The sequence below is a fragment of the Canis lupus genome, chromosome 26, assembly GCF_011100685.1.
Source record: "Canis lupus familiaris isolate Mischka breed German Shepherd chromosome 26, alternate assembly UU_Cfam_GSD_1.0, whole genome shotgun sequence".
In the NCBI taxonomy this organism is placed as follows: domain Eukaryota; kingdom Metazoa; phylum Chordata; class Mammalia; order Carnivora; family Canidae; genus Canis; species Canis lupus.
Genome location: NC_049247.1, coordinates 4,351,623 through 4,373,436, shown reverse-complemented (window position 1 = coordinate 4,373,436; position 21,814 = coordinate 4,351,623). Strand labels below are relative to the sequence as shown.

The 21,814-nt window shown below is 45.8% G+C and overlaps 1 long non-coding RNA gene across 1 annotated transcript; it reads left to right on the top strand.

Annotated features, from left to right (window-relative positions):
* The first annotated feature begins 1,134 nt into the window (after window positions 1-1,134).
* On the top strand, window positions 1,135-21,223 carry LOC119877579. Its single transcript, XR_005379084.1, has 4 exons — window positions 1,135-1,429; window positions 9,524-9,855; window positions 20,138-20,276; window positions 20,928-21,223. It is a non-coding gene; the product is annotated as an uncharacterized LOC119877579 (long non-coding RNA).
* Window positions 21,224-21,814: the final 591 nt, after the last annotated feature.

Genomic DNA, 21,814 nt, shown 5'->3' with positions numbered 1-21,814 from the left:
CAGGTACCCTGGCAGCTCAATACACTCTGTTCTCTCCAATAGCACTCCCTAAAGGTTATAATGGTGCCCCATCCACATGCTCTAGAAAAAATAAGGCCCCACATAGGCAAACGGTGGTGGTGTGTAGGGGGTTATCTTTCTCGTCTGTTTCATTTGAGTATTTGTGTGTACCTGGATTGAGGACACCATGAATTTCCCATCTCTCTCCTCCTCTGTTGGTTTTGACTATCAGTCTAGTCTTTAGGGGCAGGATTCAGACTGTGTGTGTGTGCACTGTGCACATTTACTTGTGTGTGATTGTATGTATATTTATGTTTTTCATTTTATAAAAACATTGCCTGAACTGAAGTTTATCTAGAGATGGACCAAAGAAACCGTATTCTGGCACAACAGTAAACAAAAAGCTGGTTATGTTGGATTTATTAAGAGGTGGAATTGTTTTGTCCTTTATGGGAGATTTAAGATACTTTTTGGGAGTAATTTTGATGCCATACTTGCAGACTTCAGAAATTGAGTCCTGCATCATACGAGAAGGATGGGTTTTAACAAGCTGTTTAAACAAAGTGGAGCTTATAGTTTCTGGGTAATAATTTGTTTTGTGGGACCCAGGAAATTTAACAAAAAATCCCCTGCCCCTGGACAAGCAGAGCAGGACTAGCTCCATTTTCTGCTGCCCCTGCCACCTCCTGTATCACCCCCACAGGACCTGCTTATTGCTTAAGGCGCTGCCTCGCCCTAGTGGAGCCGCTGGGCACACCCTAATCGGAAACCGGCTCATAACTATGTAACCCGGCCTTGTGCCCGCCAAAAGTGCGCGCCGATTCTCACCAAAGTAATAGGCCAGCTCAAGTGGATACTATAGGGTAAGGTGTAATTCCATCGGCCACCTGCGCGTGGACCGACATGACTGTGCAACTTTCTGTGTATCCCATGGGCCACTGGCCCCTATACAGCTGCTGAGCCTCTTAGTCTCAGGTCCAAGTCCCTGCTCCGCTGTGTCGGGTGCACTTGGACCCAAGCTCGAGCTTGTAAATAAACCCTGGTGTGTTTGCATCGGTGTCGGCTCCTTGGTGGTTTCTCGGATTCGCAATCTTGAGCACAACAGTTTTAAAAAAAACTAAGTTGCCAAGGTCGAGTGAAAAACAAATCTTCTCCTATCTACTACTTGAAAGGACCGCACTGCACAACTGGGTCAGCATGTAGTGTGTAAACCATCCTTGTTTTAGAAAATTCTTTCTTTGTAACTGTCTTGTACTCCCCTCCCACTCATAAATGCAAATAGCTCTTCTTGTTGGAGTAGACCGCATAGAAAAAAAGAGAAACACCTTTTGAGAGATTCCATTTTAAGTCAACCAGGAGGCCCGATCAGAGAAAGTAGTTACAGAATTGAAACAAATAATGCCAACTGCATTGATCACATGGGAGCAGGGTAAGGAGTGCATGTGGAGTGGAGTTTTGCTAAATTCTCTCAGTTCATGGGACTGTAGATGATTTATTAAGAACCGAACATCTATCATCCAGAAAGCCATTGTCCTTGTGCATTTCTCCCTATTTCTCGCCTTACATCTAAGGGGGAACCATTTTAGACCCTTTATCGGTTTTGTTTTTTATATCTTTGGGTGATTACTTCCTGGGGGGGTAATAGGGCTGTTTGTTAGTGGGTCTGCCTCGAAGTCAGTAACTATTCCCCCTTCTTCCCTGACAGCCTCCAGATTTGGCTTGCAGAGCAGCGTGCCCCGCCTTGAAGGGAAATAGGGTTCGCAGCTGCCCTTGCCGGCCAAGAGTGGCCACGTGACATGGAGCTGCCCTATGGGATGCGAGGGAGGCCTGGGGCGGGGCTTGGGGTCTGGGCCCTGGAGGGCGGCGCAGGCCCTGGCAGCGGGGAGCAGGGAGCGGCCTGTGCGCTGCGCAGCTGGTGAGCCGGCTGCCGCCTCCCGCCCCGGGTGGGTGTCTGTGCCCTCCGGTGCGGGCCGTGGGGACAGCTGAGGCTCCCCCCAGGTCCCTGGTTCTTCCCCAGGGGTGGGTCCCCGGGGGCATCTGGGAGTTAGTTTCTGTGACCGGCCCACCCCCGACTTAGCCACTTGGGGGGCCCCCCTGCGCGCTCCACGCTGGCGAGCATGCGCAGAAACTGTGCCTCCCTTCCACCGCTGGCGGGGGTGGGAAACGGGGTAACCGGTCCAGGAGAACTTGGGCGTTTCCTGCACACACACGCATTGCCAGGTGGGCCGCCGTGCACTGCCGGGCGTTTGGGGCGAGGCAGACCTGGGACCCGGCGCCTGGATGCCATGTCGGTGGCGGCCTCCTGGGCGGTAACCCCGAATCGGAAACCTCCTGCCGGGAATGGCCAACCCGCCCAACATGCGCGCCGCCGGCCGCGCGCTCCTGCTCTTTTGGAAACTGGACTTATTTTTCTGTAAATCAGAGGTTTCAACGTGAAGATCGTTCGTGATAGGTAGGTAGGTGGATGGATGGGCAGATGGCGGTGCGTGTGCATGGATGCGTGGGTTAATACGCATATGCACGTGGCCCGGCGCCTGGCTCGACACGAGGGCGGTGACAGGAGCCACCTCCGAGCTGGGCCGCACCACGGCTCTGTCCTGCCCTCCTCGAGGACGGGCCGCATGCAGCATGCAGCGGCGGGTGGAAGCAATCTCGGAAAACACGGGAGCCGTGCAGCCTCATTGCTCATTCAGTGTGCGAACAGCCGCTGTGCCACCTACTAATGGAAAGAAGACTGATGGTACCGCACAGGATTTTGAGATTAAGCAGAGGCATGATGGCTTGTCGGGGCATGAGGCATCTATCAATACCAGTCCTTGTGGTTTCATAGCATATTCCTAAATCCTGATACAGCATTTCGTGGTCAGCTGGTTCCAGGACAAAATGAACACCTGCCTGCTGATGTGTATGACTTTCCATATAATAACCCTTCGGACAAAATTTGTCTTAAAATGTGCTTCAGGCCTGGTGGGACAAGTATAAACGTCCTCGAATTCCCAGATGAATTTGCCACAGTCATTAAGAAAAAGAATACACCTTAAATTTCTTGTAAATCAATCGCCTGGAAGTGTAATAAACCTATTTATAACTAAAGAAAAACTCGGGAGGCCTACGTAGGTCGTTGAGTGCCTTTCGCTCAGGGCGTGATCCCAGTGTCCTGGGATCGAATGCCACATCGTGCTTCCTGCAGGGAGCCTGCATCTATCTCCCTCTGCCTCTTTCTCTGTGTCTCTCATGAATAAAAAAATTTTTTTTTTTTAAAGAAAAGCTTACTTAAAATGCAAATTTCCTTTCATTTCCTTTTCTGCATGTGAAACTCATGGAGAAGTTAAAGGTTTTCCATAGGAGATCACTTTGAACATTTTACCCTCAAATCTGGCTGGTGTATATCTGCTTTTCTCGAATGGAGACCATTGTTATGCTGCACCAGGGGTTTTAAGGAACGTCACCCAGCGCTTCACTTTGCTGGTATCAGTGCTAGGTGTGCTGCTTGCTCCTAAGCCCACTTTGTAGAGAGAGCTAGGAAATGTACGTATGCACACGAACCCATGTATCCGTGCGTGTACATGTGCACACACACATTTGTCCCTCTGTCCATCCATCCATCACAAACGAGATTCATATTGATACTTCTGATTGCGGTAAATAGTATCCCCCCCCCTTTCTTTCTTTTACCTTCTTTTTCTGACTTCGAGAAACCTGGCTTTCATGTTCTGTTTCCATACTTACTCATTCCTGGTGTAAGCTATTTCAGAACCGTGCATTGCCTTCAGCCTTACAGCTTCCAGTCAAGAGACAGTTTCCAGAGCTATCAGGCTGGATCTTTTCCTTTTCATATCCTTTCATGTGGCTGTGTTGTTCATTTGTAATACAGTTAGGCTCATCTTATTCCATTCTAATCTCTTTCGTTTCTGATTTGTCCTGCTGACGATTATTTTTTCCACCAGTAAGCAGATGCATGTGCATTCTCTTATATCCTCTTCTTTCTGCACTAAGAGGAGTGTGTTCGAGATGCTCACTTGTATACTTAACAGTGTGTCCTGGAAATTGCTATCGATTCAGGTCCTCATTCCTTCCCTCTTCCTTTTAAATAGATTTTGCTTTTTATTTTTTAATTAAAAAATTAATTAAATTTAATTTATTAGAGAGTGAGTGCACAGAAGGATTGAGAGAAGCAGACTGCCCGCTGAGCAGAAAGCCTGATGCAGGGACCCTGGGATCATGACCTGAGGCAAAGGCAGATGCTTAACTGACTGAGCCACCCAGATGCCCCTAGATTTTTTATTTTTTAATTTTTTTTTAGAGCAGTTGTAGGTTCACAGCGAAACTGGGAAGTACAGAGAGTTCCCATACATGCCTGCCCCTGATGTACACTACCTTTCTCACTACCACCACCCCGCCTCCCATCCTCTGCTGTGGCTGCCTAGTACTTTGCTTGTGGATGCACCCCAAGTTATTCAGCCACTCTCCTATGTCTGGACACTTCTTTATCTTATTGTTTACAGCATGTAATTAGGTTCAGGTTAACTATTGGTATCTAAATTTAATGATGCCTTGAGAAACTTCCAGTGTATGTGATGCTGGGGCTAGGCGCCGTCGTAGTGGAATTGGGTTGATCCTGGTGCCAAGAAAATTTGAAGGAAACCCTGGGAGCTTTCATTCCTGGATTCCTGTAACAGCCCTTTCTTCTGTCACAGAGGGGCTGCTCAGATCTGCAAGATCTCATGGGATGGGGGTAGAGGGGATAAGAATGAAGACTGAGTTTGGGTCACATGTGTGTGAATCCCAGGCACCCCTGAACTAGCTGTGTCACCTTCAGCATGCCACACTGACCTCTCTGTGATCAATACATATTTGTTGGGTGCATGATTGACTTTAGAAGTAGTATAGGACTGATCCAGAATAAGGTATATAGATTGCCAACACCATAAAAATTGGTGAGTCAGCCAATAAAATATAACAAGCATGGAATGTTAGGATACTTACGGACTTTTGTCTCATTCTGGAAGATTTCCTCCTCCTGCCTGGTCATTACAGCTGATTTATCATTTCAGATATACTTAATATGCTTTGTCTGGTGTTTCCTTAATGCCAGCTACCCAACATTTTGGTGGGTTTGTTTTTTACCGTATCAGTGATGTGCCATTTGCATGGGTTTAACCAGATATGCACCCTATGTATAATTATTTACTTGTCTTTAAGTCAACTCATTTTACAAAGCATATAAATTAAAAAGGAAACTTGACACCTACCACCCTAAATAGAAAACCAGCTTATGATAAAGACAAGGTTGTCATAGACATAAGGACCACACATATGAAACAACATTAAATGCAGTCGAGGTACCGTTACCTGCAGAAGGGCCTGGGTGGAGGCTTGCTCTCTCTCCTTCTGGAAGGAGAAGCACCAATGCCTGAGACAGTTTAGCTCAAGCCGAGACTTCTCCTTGGAGTCCAGACTGTAGGACTGAAGGAGGATGTGATAGAGATGATTGTCTCACTCCTTGACTCGGTAGTACTTCAGGTCACGTCTTTGAACCACTAGAATCAGCTCTAGATCCAGGAGGCACATCAGGCCTGGGAAAAACTGGCTTTTCACCATCAGAGATTAGAATCAGTCCAGGTGCACACGTTCCTGAGACAGCCTCTTGCTGGTCTGCCTCAGTTGCCCGAGGTCTTGGCTGCTGACTCGAGAAATCCCGTTCAGTGCTGTGGGGCTTGTGTCCCTTTGTGTGTGGCTCCTAGAGACGCTGCAATCAATACATTTACCATTTTACAGGTATTTCTGGTTATGTCTTATGTGCAAATCCCAGTTATTCTTAACTCCCTCCCTCCCTTCTCCCTTTCTCCCTCCTCCCTTTACTCCACTCTTTCTCCACTCCTCTCCACTTGTTTCTCTCTCTCTGTTTTTTTTCTTCTTCTGATAAATAGTGCTAGCCCTCATGGAACTCACAGACTATATAGAGGGAGAGAGAAGGCAAATGTGTAAGTTAACATATTCTTCCCCAAGCCAAAGTGTAACTTTGAGTAAATGAGTCTAGAAATAGATAGGAGTCTGTTTCAATAGTTCCATTTTAGGAATTAGAGAATGAGATGAAGCAATACTACTGTGATCCCACGGAAGGCATCGGAATTGTCTTGCTGGATGCTGAATCAGAGAAGACTGTCGATTAGCATGATTTAGCCAAGCATCTACTATGGAGGCCTGTGTGGTGGACTGCAAGGGACGTAGGCCCTCTGAGCTAAGAACTGTCAGAACATGCACACCACTGTTCAGGTCCCCAAGGAAGTGATGTGGACAGGAAGTGACCTGAGAGAACAGAGAGGACCGCGCAGTCCAGGTGGATAACCAGAGGAGTCTTCCTGGAAGAGGAGGCTTGGGAGGATGAGCAGAGCTTGGCTTGATGAATGCAACCTGGTGACGGTCTGCTGCTTTTCATGGAGCATCAGTAAATTAAGATTGGACATTCCAGTCCCTGGGATTTCAACTCTGTGCTATTTCAGCATTTTGAAGATTCTGAAATGCTTCCCCCCCATCCGTCTCATTTAGTGCCTCTCAGTCCTCAGAAGTCCTCATGATTATGATCCCCATTTTCCAGATGAGCAGACCCAGAAGGGTGAGGTAACTTTCACAAGACAGGCAAGTTAAGGAAGGTATGTTTGAACTGAGCCTGTCATCCCCAGAATCTGACTTCTCACCAGCTCTCTGCTCAGAGAGGCAACATCTCAAGGCTTAATGTAAACTGAAATGCCCACCAACAGGAGAATGAGAGACAGACACATGTTCCTATATTCATCCAGGGAAATGCTAACCAGCCATGAAAAGTAATTAGTGCTGCATGTTTTCACAGGGATAAGTCTTTAAAACACAAAATTGAATATAAAAATTAAAAAGCAAGTTGCCAGAGCATACCTAGAACAAAATATCATTATATACAGTTTAAGACCTGCAAAAACAATTTCATACAATTTTTTGAATACCTAATTCCATATTGAATGTACAAAATAAAATGCATGGAAAATAATCTAAGTATTGGGATAATGGTGTCTCTGGGGAGGGCGGAGGGTGGGTGGGGTGAGGTGGGAGTCTCTAGGAGCTTCAGCACACCTGTAACTTATTTCCTGAGCTGGGCAGGGACAGGAGTGCTGTGTTATTTTCTATACTGTTTAGCTGCCTGATGTATTTAATAATTAAAATTTTATTTTATTTTATATATTTATTTTAATAATTAAAATTTTAATTAGGTGGCTGGTCGTACAGTGGTCAGGCGGGCACATTTTCCTCTCGACTCTGAGACAAGAAGCTTTTCCTGAAGTGATTGGAGACACAGATGAAGTAACACATGCTTTGACTCTCAGCTTAGCGTGTAGTGTAAATGACTGTATTTGGTGCACTGAAATGAATCTTGCATCAGCAGCCCCTACTGGTTGGCTAGGGCTTTCTTAGAGGCAAAGTGGAGTGAGCCTGTTGTTGGCACCTTTTTCTGGTTGAATTAGACCAAGTGTGTTCACTATTCTCAATTCTAAGAAGCAGAATCTGAACTGAATACCCAGGCAACTCTGAGCATAAAATCCAGGAGGAGCAACAGCATTGAGGTTGAGAGTAGAGCATGCCCTGCATTCATTCCGCAAATGCTCCTGTACATGTTCCAGGGGTTTTCCTAGACACTGGAGCTACAGCAGCAAATAGCAGAAACGTAGAGCTTGTCCTGGTGGAAACATTCACTCTAGCAAGTGACACATTTCCCCTTTGCCCAAAAACAAGCCAAGTAACAGAGGTAATAGGAACATTACTTAAACCATTGCCAAAGTAAGTATATATATTGGAAAGTTTGATTTGCTTGCAACTAAATAGCAGCACACATTAATTAACTTGTTAAATGCCATTTATGAGCCAGCTGCTTTCTTAAACACTGAGGCTGCAGCGAAGGTCCCAGGACTGCCTGTGATTGGTCTGATTTGAGCTAGAAGTTCATTCCTGAACCAATGACTGTGACCCAGAGGGTGGGATATTCCGATTGACTATGCTGGGTCACATGTCCACCCCTGAAACATTTGGGCTCAACTCAAATCACACAGGGATGCCTGGGTGGCTCATTCGGTTAAGCATCTGCCTTCAGCTCAGGTCGTGATCCCAGGGTCCTGGGATTGAGCCCAGTGTCAGGCTCCCCCCTCAGCGGGGAGTCTGCTTCTCCAGCTCCCTCTGCCCCTCCCCACTGCTCATTCTCTTTCTTTCTCAAGTAAGTAAATAAAATCTTAAAATACACACACACACACACACACACACACAAAGCCCAAACAGAGTAGCTTCCTAGAAAGAAATGGGGAGCTCTTCCATGAACAAAGGGGATATATGGTGCTAGAGGGAGGATGTTACTAAAATTACCTCCTAGCTCCTTCTCCCTCCTCAGAGTTCCCCAGAACTTTCCCTTTGCCTTGGTTATTGTAGAAACTCATTCTGAGCCAGAACTCATCCCTCTACATGTGCTTGCCATGTTTGGCTCTTCGCTGGATTAGCGTGCCCTGAGCTCTGGACTCCCAGGACAGGGGAGCAGCATCCTGCCCTGGGGGGCTTCTCGATGTCACGGTTAAGCAGACAGATGCCTGGGGCTGATCGGTCTCTGAGGCTGACACAGGCCTGTCTGCTGAGAGTGAGGCCAGTGCACTGTCTGCTGCCCCTGTGCCTGGCCTGCCAGTCCACATCTAATTGATGAGGACATTGAACGCAACCGCTGCTGGTCACTTCACAGCTATGAGCTGATCCATTCACGAGACTCTGAAAAGATGGACAAATAAGTAAGACATTATTTTCTGCCTCAATCTGCATCACCTTTCTATTGCTGCCATAACGGTACCCCAGACTTAGTGCCTGAAAACCACGTAAGTCCTTTTGGAAGTCAGAAGTTGATGAAAAGCCGCACCAGGCTAATGTCAGGGGGTTGGCAGGCTGTGTTCCCCCTGGAGGCCTTGCTCAGTCAGCTTGTTTATTATGGTTTTGGGCCGGGGTCCCGGTTTTTTCGATAGCTGTCCACTGAGGGTCATTCCCAGCTTGTAGAGGATGCCCTCATTCCTGGGTTCATGGTCACTTTCCTCCATCTCCAACCAGCAATGGCAGGTGGAGTCCCTGCCTGCTTCCAGTCTCTTCTGCTTCTTTGGTCTTTACATCTCTCTGGCTGACTCTCTTGCCGTCTTCCACTTTTAAGGGTTCATGTGATTAGGGCCCATGGGGATAGTCCAGAACAAGCTGTCTATATTGAGTCCCTAACCTTCATTCTGTCTGCAGAGCTCCTGCCATTCTCTGTAACCTATTCACTCCCAGGTCTCGGGGAGTAGTAGGTCATGGACATCTCTCAGGGCATTGCCTATCACAGGAGCTAATCCAAAGGTCGAAGTTTTGTGGATGGCTAGGGTTGGAGTGGAAATTTGAGGTCACGGAATCCATCCTCTGACCTGAGCTCGACCTTTCCCGTGTACAGCAGGAGCCTGTTAACAGAGCAGGTGTATTTCTATCCCATCTCCCATAGGTGACAGAAGAAGCCCACCTTGGCTCAGTGAGGCTGACAGCCTAACTCCTCTGTGAGCTGCTTTCCACATGGATATGAGCGAGGGGCAATGTGGCCTGCTGCTTGGGGCCATCTGGGTTGGAACCCCAGCACGTACTCCCCAGCCCTCCAACTTTGGATGAGTCACAAACCTCTCAACCTTGGTCTCCTGCTGTGTCTAAGACCCAGCCCTCCTCTGTGTAAGGCTCACTCCTAGGCCACGTGGATACAGCAGAACCAGGGCCAACCAAGTTCCACTCTCAAGGCGTTTACACTGTGGTGGGAAAGTCAGGATATGAAGAACAGGAGTCCTGGTAAGGCGGAACAGAATTATCAGCGGGGCTTGGGTCATGAGGAGAGCTCATCAGAAAATGTGCTTTAGAAAGATTTGCTGTGGGATCCCTGGGTGGCTCAGTGAGTGGTTGAGTGCCTTCAGCTCAGGGCATGATCCCGGGATCCTGGGATCAAGTCCTGCATCGGGCTACCTGCAGGGTGCCTGCTTCTCCCTCTGCCTGTGTCTCTGCCTTTCTCTGTGTGTCTCTCATGAATAAATAAATAAAATCATTAAAAAAAAAAAAAGAAAGAAAGCTTTACTGAAACACCTGAATAAGGAGAAGGAGCCAGCCAAGAAGAGACCTAGGGGGAGCACTATACATGGATGAAGCAAAGATGTGTAAAGGCCCTGAGGTAGAGCATCGCACCAGCTGTCTGTGTGAGGAGGGGCCTGGGAGCACAGAAAGGCACCCAGGAACCTGGCCTCCGATATGTGGCCGAACTCCATGGGGCCGTGTGTCTGACTCAAGCTAGTTTTCTTGTGTCCTAAATGCTGAAAGAAGCCTGACCCTGTGTAGAGGCAGAAGTGAAGCTCAGGCTCTTTCCTGAGAATCTGAGAGGATTTGTCCATTTTCCATGTGGATTTCCAAGAAATGCTTTTTTTGCTCACTTTAGAGGTGTTTTGTTTTGTTTTTTTTTTTTTTTAACTTAAAGAAATAACAAAACTAGTCTGCCAAGTAGATCTGTTCTATTTTTTTCCTGTCACTCATTGACGGGTAGCTGGTTCAGGTTACCTATTCCACATTTTATAGTCTTACAGTTTCTTTGCAATGATACAGTAAGCGATTCTTAAGAAAAATTTAAAGAGGCAGCACTAATCAGGGTGCATTTTGTGATTTCCTCTCCCCTAGCACGGCATTGTTTGCTGACACTTTCCTTGGATCTCTCTCATAAAGGGAGAACGCCTTTATCTCTGGTAATTCCATTTAAAAAATACTTCTGTCATGTTTTAGGTTGGCTACTGCTCACTGTCAATTAGACAGATGACTTCGGAGATCACTTAATGAGAGAAAGGAAGAAGATAATGTATGACATACCATTATAATTTATAATCCATGATTATAAAATGAGATATTTTAATTATGCAGAAGCAGCATGTTTTTGGATCCACGGGATCGAGGTCCATAAGGCTCTTTGGAAATATTTATCACATCCTCTTCTTTGCTGTCTTTACATTTTATTCCCAACACCAGAACTGATTATCTGAATTTGTGTCTGTCTCTTTGATTATGTGCTTCTCACGGAGGATCACTGACTGGTTGTTTCTGCATCCCCAGCACAGGATTGGCAGCTTGTTAGAGCTCATTAAATACTCGTTGAATTGAATTAAATTTGAAATACCATATTAAAAATCTTGCACCAACCTGCAGGGTCCTGATTTTTGTTCTTATCATGGCAATATGCTTGCGTTCACACTTAATAAATACATTGCAGTTTTCCCTCTAAATGGGAGTAAAAACTTTTATACAGTGCTTGGGGCTCCACTGGGTTTAGCTAAAGGAACATTCTGCCTGCCTTGGGGTTAGGTGTGAGGACCAATGTTCGGAGCTATCCTCTGGAGGAAAGAGAAGTTTCATGGAGCCAGCACAGCGACCATTTTGAATTGCTTGGGATCTGATTGAAGGCTGATTTGGGTATTTGAAATGTTGCTTGGTATAAAGTAGAAAGGCTAATTTTTTTCTCTGCAGATTTGAGAAGGATTTGATTCTGGACAGATGAGTCACGGCAGACTGTGAGGAAGTTCAAACTCAAGAACGTCTCTGGGGGACGCCTGAGTGGCTCAGTGGTTGATCGAGTCCCCAGTTGGGCTTCCTGCATGGAAACTGCTTCTCTCTCTGCTTATGTCTCTGCCTCTCTCTCTGTGTCACTCATGAATAAATAAATAAGTAAATCTTTTTTTTTTTTTAATAAATAAGTAAATCTAAAAAAAAAAAAAGTCTCCAAAACCTTCCCATCCTCTCTGACCTCCTCTTGCCACGCCACATTCCCTGTTCCTATGTTTCTGCCACATGGACCTTCAGGGGGCTCTGTGAATCACCAAGCTTGTTTGCATCTCAAGACAATTTGTGATTGTTCTTCCCTCTTCCTGGAATGCTGTTTGCATGGATCCCCGCATCACTGGCTTCTTCCTCATAGAGTTCCAAGCCCCAACGTCCTCCTTCTGATGAGCCTTCTCGTCCATCCCAAAGAGATCCCATCCAAAGCAGTCTCTCCCATCACTTAGCTTCACTGTTTTCCCTGCATTCATCACTCCCTGGGGTAGTTTTATTGCTAACTTACTGAACATCCGTGGTCCTCGTTGAGATGCCAGCTTTTTGCAGGTTACTCAGAGCTAAGAACAGGGCTTAATACATAGGTAATCTGTGGAACACACGTCCCTTCAGCTTCTGGATCTATTAGTTAACTCGTGTGCTGTGGTATCTTGTGATGGAAAGTAATAATGTGAGATTTGACAAATCCTATCAAATTTGAGATGCTCCGAGTCAGAGCCTTCATTCCTTGTCCCACCGGTATGACTCCTATTTTTCATACTTATTCATTGCCTTTGTGAAGATTTCAGGAGGGCAGATGTTAGTTGTCGGATGGATCATTTTGTTGGTGCCTCTGCTTGGCTAGTAGATGAGATGGGGTCTTCTGCTCTGGATTTTGGATCTCCTCATTGGGGACTTTCCTTTAGGATGGATACAGAAGAAATAGTTAGCAAGGAAAAAAAGATGTTCTCAAGAGCCTCTGACTTCCTGAAATTCATTTCTCTGGAATGTCATCTTCCTTAAAATCTGAAATCTCAGGATCTTTCAGTCCGTTAGGGAAGATGAAGCAGATTAACATATGAACTGTAGACAGTTTAGCCAAACCATCATGAAGGCACTTGAAGGCTGGGGACTCATCCATGATCATCTTCCATAGCCTATCTTCTGGTTCTACTTAACAAGCTTAGATTTTGGACATCACACAATTTCTTTAGGATTCAGTTTTTGCATCTTCCTATACCGAGGTTTGGTGGAACCAATTTAGAGACACTAAAGTAGCAAGAAGCTACTTGCTTCTTTTTTGCAGTTTCTAGAGGGCTGGGTGAAGGGCATGTGGCAGAGGGTGTGATGTGAACCTGAGGCAAGCAGAGCCTCTTGTGAATGGCTTTCCAACCCAGTGGATATCAGAGTGCTGATAACTGGCCTTTTACATCCAAAGGAGGCTGTTCATCCATGAAATGATGTTGATCTAAAGCAGTGGTTCTCAATGTGGGCTCCAAGATCCCTGGGGTTCCTAACACTCTTAATAATCACCATTATCATCAGCAGTAGCATGTTGTTATTAGCGCTTTCACTTTCATTCTTCACATGTGTACAGTAGAATTTTCCAGAAGCTGCATAATGTGTGGTATTGCAACAGATTGAATGCAGAAACTGATGTGAAAATCCGGTTGTCTTCTCTTAAGCCAGTCATTTAGAGATTTGCAAAAATGCAAAACTCTGCCCCTCCTCTCAGGTTTTTGTCTTGTTTTGTTTTGTTTTGGAAAATAGTTATTTTTCATAAATTTGTCATTTATGTGAGCCTCTCCTGGGCTTATAATTGTTATTTTTAATGAGTTAATAATTCTTTTTTAAATATCAGAAAAACCTGAAATAACTTTTTAAACTTGAATTCCACTGAGACACACAGGAATTCTCCAGTATTTGACTTATTTTTAGGGTTTGTATGGCCACCGAGACACACAGGAATTCTCCAGTATTTGACTTATTTTTAGGGTTTGTATGGTGCACAGCTCAGTTCAGCTCATCTCAGAATAGGTTTTTCCCTTCCTTGTCTAGAAACAGAAGGCAGCTGGTCTTAAGGGTTGCAGTAACTCAGGAATGCTTGTCATTTGCCAATTCTGTGAATCCGAGCCATTTCTTGCCAGGTTCAAGCTGAAGGGAGATAGAGATAGCCTCTGTCACTAAGGAGGTTTGTAGAGTGGTCCCCAAGGCTTTCTAGTACAGCTTCTACTGCACACCCCTGTCCCTCTCTTCTGGCCTCGTCAGCAGCAGTAGTTTCAGGTTTCAGTCAACGTGTATACCTTGTTGCTCACTAGCCTGTTATAACTATGTGCTGGAAAATGGAGGGAACAAGGACAACATTTGTGGCTTAATGAGAAATGAGATTGTGCAGACATTCCTAATGCTACTGACAGTGTAAATTCAATAACTCAGTTTTGGTGGCTTCGTGTTGGAGAGGAAAAGCCATAGGAGTTAGATTCCATTTTGCAGTGCAGCGGGGCTGGATTGCACAGCTGAAGGCATAGGATCAGATAAGGCATTTCCATCACCGTGCAGGCTAATAAAGTCCCTAATAGCATCTGCTGACCGTAAGAACCACAGACCAAGGAGCAGCAGCAAGATTCTATTTATTTGCCATTTGCATGTAAATTTCATATGTAATGGATATTGTGTCAGAGATTGTAGTGCAATTAGATAGAACAGAGTACAGTAATATTTGAACTCAGATATAGAAAAAGACAACCTGGTATATATATGTGCATGTGAAAACTCCAGCTCATTCTTGATCTCTGTAAGAAATTCAGTCTCAGATCCCGACTCTGTGATCACAGTGGTTAAGCTCGGTTGGCTAAAAATATAGCAGTCACTCAAAGGCTGGGAGGTGGGGAATGAACTTTCAGTGAAGAAAAAACATCCAAGTCTTGCCTTATTAATAGCTCTTAGAATGCAGTGTCAATGTGTACTTTTACCAGTGACGCCTCCAACAACTATAAAAAGTGCTCTATGTGACTGAAGGACAGATATTTTTGGAGTTAATTATAGTTCGTCATAGATGAGAGAAACATTGTTCTTTGCTGTTTTTAAATCTAAAGGAAATGATCTGACATGATGAAATCAAAAGATCAGATTCAAATATGTGGATGTCGATTGGTTACATAACTAGTTACATAATTAATATTGGGATGAAGGAGGGAAGAGTGGATGCTTTAAAAACTATACATCGCACCCTATATACTTCATCGTTAACCAGCATGTTTGCTGAACTACTCAGTAATATTGGAGGAAGAGATAAGTGAGAGCCTCCCTCTTGGTGAGATCAGCATATAAAGTAAAACGCCTTCTTTGTAACTGTGTTTAAATCTCTTCCTTCTCTCTTCCCCAGTTATCAGATTGTGGATTGCCTTAGACTCAGTTTCAGTGCTGCAGAATGTACAAGATATCTGATCTCCTTTTTAATTTCAGATGATGAAGTCTCAGAGTGTTGAGATATCTCAACCCAACACATACTACTATCTGTTAGAAATGCTTTCATTGCAAGTAGCAGAAAACTCGGGTCACTTAATTCACTTGAGATCGTACTTTGTTTTGCTTACTTATTAGCAAGATGTCTGGATCTCAGCAGCTGCTGGCATTAGTTTGGTTTTTCAAAAACATAAAGTCCCGCATACCATATGATTGGCTCTGACTTTCCCTCAGGGTCACAGGATGGCTGCCTAATTCCAAGCATCACAGCCATATTCAAAGCAGGACATAGTGTGGAAGGAGCTGAAACCAGAGATGCTTGTCTTTTTTATCAGGACAGTGGAGCAGTTGTAGAAGCCCCCAGCCCCTACCTCCCTGGTTCTGTCTCGCTGGTCAGGACTGTTTCACACTGGTACTGGAAAAATGCGCATTTACTTTCTCAGCTGCCCCTGGGGCCCACTCACTGAATAATCAAGCAAACACTTACCTTACCGACAATATAGCTCCTGCCATGCAGTGCTCAGGGCCTGGATGTAGGGTAATGACTAAGATAAGCATGGTCCTCGGTGTAAGAGGAGTTTTTTTGAGATTATTTATTTATGGGATCCCTGGGTGGCGCAGCGGTTTGGTGCCTGCCTTTGGCCCAGGGCACGATCCTGGAGACCCGGGATCGAATCCCACGTCGGGCTCCCGGTGCATGGAGCCTGCTTCTCCCTCTGCCTGTGTCTCTGCCTCTCTCTCTCTCTCTCTCTCTCTCTCACTGTGTGCCTATCATAAATTAAAAAATAAAATTATTTATTTATCTATTTATTCATCAGAGGCACAGAGAGAGAGGCAGAGACACAGGCAGAGAGAGAAGCAGACTCCCTGTGGGGAGCCCAACGTGGGACTCGATCCCAGGACCCCGGGGTCACGACCTGAGCCAAAGGCAGGTGGTCAACCACTGAACCACCCAGGTTCCCGAATCCTAAGGTCTTGAGAGAAGAGGTGTTCAACCATCAGTTACCAGATGAGGGGTGGATCTACAGTTTGCTCTTCAGTGCATGCTGACGGGAGAGGTGGACCAGTGCTGTGTAGGCACATGGAAGACTCCTGCACTGAGTGTGAGCCGGTGAGCACAGGGAGTGGAGTGAAGAGAATGGCTATTTTCAGAAGGACAGTGTGGCCAGCAGGCACTGGCCCCAAGTGCAGCACAGAGGAGTACCCATTCCCAGACTGCAGGAAGTCAGCCTCGTTCCAGAGCACCTGCTAGGGCCACTGCCACCTGCTGGGAAGGCATCATCAGACACCTGTTGTGGAGTCATCATTGTGGGGATCATGAATCACCTTTGCCTGGCTCTTCTCTTTGGTTGATAACAACCAACACTTTTGCAGAGGATTGGATCCTGCTGGATCTTCAGGGTCTGTAGCTTTGCTTGGACTCCAGGACTTTTCCACTCTCCCCAGGGGCTTGTCTCAGGAAATCTGGAAGGGTAGGAGAGTCCCGTTGGTGTCGATTCCCCACCTTCGTGTCTGACAGGTGGCTGGAGTCTACCCATGAAAGCATCAAAGACAGCACATCATTTCACTCGTGTGTGAAATTTAAAAAACAAAACCGATGAACAAAGGGGAAAGGAAGGAAAAGTAAAATAAGATAAAAAAAACAGAGAGAGAGGGATCCCTGGGTGGCGCAGCGGTTTGGCGCCTGCCTTTGGCCCAGGGCACGATCCTGGAGACCCGGGATCGAATCCCACGTTGGGCTCCCGGTGCATGGAGCCTGCTTCTTCCTCTGCCTGTGTCTCTGCCTCTCTCTCTCTCTCTATCATAAATAAATAAAAATTAAAAAAAAAACAGAGAGAGATGAATCTGAAGAGACTCTTAACTCTAGGAAACAAACTGAGGGTTGCTGGAGGGAGGTGCGTGAGGAGATGGGGTAACTGGGTGATGGGCATTAAGGAAGGCACGGGATGGGATGGATGAGCACCGGATGTGATATGCAACTGATGAATCCCTGACCTCTACCTCTGAAACTAATAATACACTATATGTTAACTATATTGAATTTAAATAAAAAACGTAAAAAAGGATGTTGACGTGATTTGTGAACATAGATGCTGCTCATTCCCACAGGACTGATGTATTAGCCGTGAGCTCAGCAATGGGTATTTTCTTATATCGACAACTTTCCTGTCTTTATGTAACTTCATACCAGAAGAGGTTGTTCAACAAATATGTGGACAAAGAACATCCTGGAGAAATAGAAATAGGATGTAAGATGTGTCATCGGTCTCTCCGCGAGTAGGGAGGTTGCTGACATGTTTCATGCAGGTGTAGGTTTATTTTACTTTTTGTAGTGAATGCTATGAATACCAGCAAGCGTAAACTATTTTTTCCGGATGCCAACTTATAAGGATAATGGACTTTATTAGGTGTCTAAGACGTAGAATGTCTGGCATTAAAGGCCATATTTTGGTCACTAGGTCTGCATACTTGAGCCAGTATAGCTTCAGTAATTAACGTCTGGAGAATGCTTATTGCTGTTCAAAAAGATAGACTCTTCTACCTTCCACTTGCTAAAGCAGGGTACCACATCCTTCTCCCCTGGTCACCATCCTCGTCCGATTTCCTTCTATGGTGACATTTCAAATAAGTTTCCTCATCTGCCAAGTGGGAATCGTAATGCCACCTGTACCATGGAGACCTGAGAGGGTTCAATGAAAAACGAAATGTAAAATGTTTAGAACAACGCTTCACACATAACAAGTGCTCAGTAAACTTTAGTGCTTTTATTTTTGAGTGGGATTATTATGCCATGATTTTTTGATGGAGACACTGTGGAAGACAGAGGGCAGGCTGATCTGGTTGGGGGCCAAATCTGTTGCTGTTGGGCAGTGTTGATTGAGTTCCATCTATTAGGTAGTCAGCTAGAGGGTCTTTATGGACAGCCTAACACATAATTGTTTTCTTTCTTTTTTTCTCTTTAGCTTTCATTGCCTTTTTTTTATTTTTTTTATTTTTTATCTGCTATCCTCATGGGAAGGTGAACCATGGAAAATGAACAGTGGTCAGAACAGGCATGCCCTGTTCTAGAATGAGCCTTCTATTTGATGGAGAATGTGTCTTCATATTTTCAGGTGCCTTATGTACAGTAGGCGGCAGAGAGTAAGTCTTGATGAGTTTCAGAAGAATGAGAATATTAGCATAATTAGAATAGTGTTTCCAATACCAGCTCTCCAAGCTTCTGCTTGGCATGCTTCTTCCTGTCATCCCTTTCCTGAGGTACAGGGGAAGAGGCTTGGCTCAGCTACTGAGTGATCAGATAAAACACGAAGGCTAAAGACACTTTTGTACTTTGGTTGTAAGTGTAAAGGAGAAAGATCAAAACACTTAGGGAGTCAGGTTTTTTGCTCATGAGTTGGAAAAAAAGTGGGGGCCAGTCTCTGCCTTTGCCCTTGTCACCATCACCAGGAAGCTGGTGGACTCTGAAGTGTGCCCTGATGGCATTTGGTCATGTCCAGAGAGTGCAGCCATCCACAGCATCAGTGTACTACCTGCCCCTGGTCTAGCTAGGAGCTGCCCATCTAGGCTCTTGGACTGCTCACCATCCTCTCTCCATCACGGGTAAGTTCAAGACTCCCTGGACATCCTTAGCACCCAAGGACCAGAAGTGTAGCCCTTAGACAACACAACAGTTGGCAGAATTTGTAGGCAAAAGTCACCAGTGGGGCATGTATCAGTCAGACTTGAGACCTCTCAACAAGCGTGGCCTGGGCAGTGGTGGAACCCAGTGCCCCGTGGCTCTGACTTGCAGAGTGGACACGGATGTGAACTTGTTTGATTTTTGTGCTGGTGAGTCATAGGTGATGAAGTCATGCTGACTTACTTGGGTTGTGGGGAGATGTCCTGTGGCACATTGCTAATAATAATACAATAATCAGAAATTTAAAAATAACAATAAAAGTCAGCAACGTGATGATGGTTTTTGGAGTAGGGGAAGAAGTGAGAGGGCAGCCCGGGTCAGAGCTCTGCTGTGCCTTTTCCCAATGGTGGGAACATCTGGCTTCTTGGAATCTTCCTCAGGAAGTGAGCTTTGAACACCTTACACCAAGGAGTGGTGGGCTGTGTCTGGTTCTCCTGAGGACGGCATGCTCCATCGTTCCTTCTCCCCGTGTGGCCAGGGCTGCCCGCTTCCTCCTCAGGGACCCTAGTCCCCTAGCTCTGTGTGCTCCCTCCAGCTCATGGGGACCCCTCCCCATCTCCAGGTGAAGAGCAGGCCGTGCAGATTCCATCCATTCACACCTGCCCAGACACACCTGCTTCCATTCCATCACTTGTGGCCCCTGAAGCAGATAGCGATCTGGTTCCCAGCGTGTTGACGAAACAGAAAACTAACGTGCTTGGCAAAATGCTGGGGCTCCTACTTCCGGGCGCTTGTAAAATAGTGGTTTAGTTTGCAAAGGCAAAGCCATTTGCTGTTTCCCTCCTCAAACCTCCCAGAGGAAAGGGGACACATGAAGATTGCCTTTCACCAGCAACCAGGACTCATCAGCACCTTTTTAGAAACAAAATGTATTATGGATACATCTTATTAGCATCATGAAGGCGGTCGCATGGAGTAGAGACAGTGGCAGTGAAAGTCACCGTGAGGACCAGTCGGAAGTCCCAGAGGAAACAGATGGTGGCTTTTAGACAACTCCTTTTAACCATCACCCACGCTGGCCACCATCCCGTCACCCTGACCCTGGCAAGTGTGAGGTCCTCACAAAGCAGAAGACGCCTGTGGGACCTGCCAGCGGAGTGTGAACTAGTGCGCGCTGGTGAAATGGTGCCTCTCAGTTGGTCTGGTAACCTGTTCCTTAGGGTTAGCAGCACAGCTCAGTCACTGGGCTTCCCGAAGTTTCTATGACTGGGCTGTGCTCCCATGGGAGGCTTTTATTACTCGTGCCTTTTATCCACAAATGACCTGCTTCTCTTCAAGGTGGCAAAAGTGACTTGAGCTCGTGTTTGTCATAAAGATGATTTTGCTAACGTTTTTCAAAGTTATGATTATTGTGTTTATGGTTTTCAGTACAGATTTGAAGACCAAAATGGAGAAAACAGAAATGATTGATGAAGCAGGAGTGAAATGGACACGTTATATGCAAAACAAGGGGGGCACTGGCTGTGGAGTAATGGGCCCTTTGTGCTGAAACGTGGTCGTGTTGCAGGTGGGTCTGCGTTGTGGGTTGCTGACCTTTTGCTAAGAGCAACAGTATCTCGGGACTTCATTGTATTAAACCAGATGAGCTTTGCATGTCTAGTTGGCCTGCTTTCTTCTCTCTCTAAAGGTCATTCTTGGCATTTATGGGGTTAAATCCACCCAGAAGCAGAAATAAAAGTCACTAATAGGAGCTTTGCCTCAAAGTATTCAACAGGCAAGAGAAGTTGTCGTGAAAGCCATCCATGGAACCCTTTGGTCTTTCTGACTATCTTGTTTATTTATTTATTTTTAAAGATTTATTTATTTATTTGAGAGAGAGAGAGAGAGAGAGAATGAATGAGAGAGCACACAGGGGTAGGAGGGGCAGAGGAAGAGGGAGAGAATCTTAAGCAGGCTTCCTGCCTAGCTCAGAGCCCGATGCCGGGCTCAATCTCACCACCCTGAGATCAGGACCAGAGCCAAAATCGAGAGTCAGATGCTCAACCAACTGAGCCACCCAGGTGTCCCTACCCTGTTTATTGAGTCACATCTTCCAGGAGCTGCAAAAGTGGTCCAGTTGATGCACATTCCGGACAAGGCCCTCCCCTGTGCGTTCCATTTGGAGTTTGGTACTTGTCACTATGTAGTTTGTTACAGTTTGTTCCCTTTTCTTTTCTAGACCATAAGCACCTTTGAGTTCATGGTGTTGGAAAGAAAGTGACAGGTAATCATGTGAATGAATGAGTGAGTGAATAAAGAATTATGTGCTGGGCTTGCCTTAACCATTGCCAGGAAACAGGGGTGCCACCTTCCTGGAAGACTGGATGAGCCAGACTTCATGCAGAACTATCTTGGGGATCCCTGGGTGGCTCAGCAGTTTGGAGCCTGCCTTCGGCCCAGGGCATGGTCCTGGGGTTCCCGGGATTGAATCCCATGTCGGGCTCCCTGCATGGAGCCTGCTTCTCCCTCTGCCTGTGTCTCTGCCTCTCTCTCTCTCTCTCTGTCTCTCATGAATGAATGAATAAAATCTTAAAAAAAAAAAAAAAAAAGAACTATCTTTTGCCTCCTTTTCAAGTTTCGCTTCAAAGGGAAAAAGTGACCAAGCAATCTGATGCCGATTTCAAGATCTATATCCAGTCCAGCTGTCAGAAGGGACTGTAAGTCTGCCACCTTGTTTATGCTGTACTACAGCTGCAAATCTCTGTCTGCTGCTGAACACGTACAGAACTCAAGTGAAAAATACCTGGGAAAGAGCCTGTACTTCTGTAGCTTGCTTTCAACAACGTGAAATAGAAATGCCTGATTCACAGTGGCTTTGACAACAGGGCCTGTTGTCTCTTACTGTGGGAAGCCAGAGGGAAGTAGTTCCAAGGCTGGTGAATTCTGCAGCAGAACAATAACACCTGGAGGCTTTCCTTGGCCTTTGCATTCAAGCACAACAGTAAACTGATTCCCTCATGGCCTCAGTGTGGCTGCACAGCCTCTGGACATCACCAGCACACACAGCTCTATCAGCAAGAGGGGACATGGTTCTCATGTGTCTCGTTTTAACCATGGAAAAAAATA